The following is a 2777-nucleotide window of genomic DNA, read 5'->3' as shown; positions in this document are numbered from 1 at the left end:
CTGCCGCTCCTCTCTCTGTGTAACTCTGACTTCCAAATAAATAAAAAAAAATAAAAAAAAAATCACTCTTATACCTTTATCATATTTTATGTTGTAAAGGTTCTTAATGTGATTAAGTATTATATATTCTACTCTATGTCTTACAGGTGCTTAATGTGAAGATTCTTTCTTTTATATTTTAACTTCTACTAACTTCACCCTTTGGGTTAATGTCAGTAAAGGTATTAGGGAAAATGTATTAGGGAAATATGCATTCAACAGGAAACTTTGAAGACTCCATAAGACATTCCAGGGAGAGGACTAGTAGATAAAGTAGACAGATGATTCCAACACTTGAAAATACTAAGTATAGGCTAAGGTAAGTGACAGTAAATGTAAGAGAATGTCAATTTCAAATAGAAGAGATCCAGCCATTGGTATGGAAGTACAGGGGTGGGATTTTGAGGCTCAAGAATGACTTGGGGGAAGGGTATTGAGGGGACAAAAATTCTAGGATTTCCATCAGTGAGGATTTGGAGTAACAGGCAATGAATCAAAGCAAAGGCAGAGTTCCTGTGGGGTTGGTCCTGAGCGTCACGAGCACTTCCAGTGGGATCTGTGCTCGGAAGGTTGGATGTGAGTGTTCACTGTCAAGGCTGATTTGATGCTGACCCAAATGTACTGCTACATTCCTAAATCTTGGGTCTGGTGAGGGTTGCACAAATGGGACATGCTTAGTCAGGACCTAGAAGTCACCCATATACCTGTATCAAAGAGATTTTAGGAGATCTTCATGGTGGTCTTGCCCCATAATGGTCAACCATTATGTAAGGGCTAATGCTTATTTAGCCTACTCATAAAGTCATTCTACATTAGAAGTTAGAGATTAAAGAGGACAGAACACTGCTTTAAGCAACTATATATTTAACATCAGTGCCAAATAATTGTTCTCTAATTTTTTATTCGTTTGTTTTCAAGCCTGTCTCTTCAGATGATGTATTTATTTTATTTTATTTTTTTGTTCTCGGATAGAGGATGTATCAAATATTAAACTGATAAGAACAGATACTACACTTGATCTTAGCCAAACGGCCGAGAAGCGAAGATGATGTATTTCTTAAACACAAGACTTTTTTCAGATCATCTGCACTTCCCTAAGTGCTTAACTTAGTTTTCTACTCAGATTATTCAAGATAATAGGTTTATTATGGGGTGCTTTTTTCAATGACCACTGAATTTCCACTGGGGACAGGGGAGAGGGTGTTTTCTTTGATGTGCCATATTTTGCTTTTGTGTAATATTTCTCTTGAACAAAGACTTGTCTGAAAAATTTCAGAAAACCATGAAAATACTCTGTTGATGATGACCTAGCTGATACTAAGGAGCAATTAAATATACGGAAATTTTCACTGGAGGTTTATACTTCTTTTTTTTCTTTACTTTTTGTTTTTAAATGTGATTCTTCTGTTTCTTTTCTTTTTTTTTAATTTTTAAAGATGCAATAATTTATTTTATTTTTCCCCCCAATGTAATCTTTTATTTAATGAATACAAACTTCATGCATTTCATAAGTACAACTTTAGGAATATAGTAATTCTTCCTACCATACCCACCCTCCCACCCACTCTCCCACATTCCTCCCACCTCCTTCTCCTCCCTCTCCTATTCCCAGTCCCATTCTCCTCTAAGATCCATTTTCAATTAACTTTATACACAGAAGACTAACTTTATGCTAAGTAAAGAGTTCTACAATTTGCATGAAAAAAACAAAACAAAACAAAACAAAAAAGCTGTTTCTCAATAGTTGAGACAAGGAGTGTTCAAAGTCATTGCATCTTGAAGTTAATTTCACTTCTTCTTCTTCTTTTTTTTTAAAGAAACTTAATTAGTTTCAAAGAAGCACCCAAGAATGATACATCTTTTGTCAACACTTAGACATAATTATAATATAACTCTTTGAGGACAGAGGTCTTGCATAGGAAGTTAGTGCACAGTGACTCTTGTTGTTAATTTAACAATTAACACTCTTATGTATGATGTCAGTGACCACCCAAGGCTCTTGACATGAGCTGCCTAAGCTATGGAAGCCTTTTGAATCCATAATCTCCTTCAATATTTAGACAAGGTCATAAGCAAAGTGGAAGTTCTTGCCTCCCTTCAGAGAAAAGTACCTTCTTTTTTGATGACCACTTCTTTCCACTGGGGTCTCACCCACTGAGGTCCTTCATATAGGACATTTTTTGCCACAGTGTCTTAACTTTCCATTGGAGGCCTATATTCCTAAGATAGGTTCTTTATTAACTGATTTCTTAATAAAGAAATTATTTATGAATTTATTGTGTCTATTTGAGGCAACTGAAAGTTAAATTCATTTCTTTTTCTAACTTTGCATATAGTTTATTTGCATATTTATCCTTATTTATTTGAAAGGCATAGTAACAGAGATCTTTTATCTACTGGTTCATCCCCCTGATGCCTGCCACAGTCAGGGCTCTGCCAGGTGGAAGCCAGGAGCCAAGAACTCTGGCCAGGCCTCCCACATGAGTAGCAGTGACTAAAGTAGTTTGTGCACTAGCAGGAAGCTGGACTGGAAGCAGAGGTGGCACTTGATACCAGGCACTCAGATATGGAATGTGGGAATCTCAAATGGTATATTAACCCACTGTACCACATTGCCCATTCCTAAAGCTATTTTTAAACCTGTTCCTCTTATTGTTAGAGTAACTATTAGTAAAAGGATTGTTTGTATATTTATAGGACTGATAGTTTCAGAGAAGCAGTTTGGAGCAGAAACATCT

At 36.1% G+C, this 2777-nt stretch overlaps 1 pseudogene; it reads right to left on the bottom strand.

Annotated features, from left to right (window-relative positions):
* Positions 1-970: 970 nt before the first annotated feature.
* LOC127489631 (U2 spliceosomal RNA) lies at positions 971-1083 on the bottom strand (annotated as a pseudogene).
* Between the last annotated feature and the right edge of the window lie 1694 nt (positions 1084-2777).

This window comes from Oryctolagus cuniculus, chromosome 9 (genome assembly GCF_051225735.1).
Source record: "Oryctolagus cuniculus isolate XC-2025 breed Fujian yellow rabbit chromosome 9, ASM5122573v1, whole genome shotgun sequence".
Classification (NCBI taxonomy): domain Eukaryota; kingdom Metazoa; phylum Chordata; class Mammalia; order Lagomorpha; family Leporidae; genus Oryctolagus; species Oryctolagus cuniculus.
The sequence above is the reverse complement of the archived record's forward strand: the minus strand, read 5'-3'. Positions and strand labels throughout refer to the sequence as shown.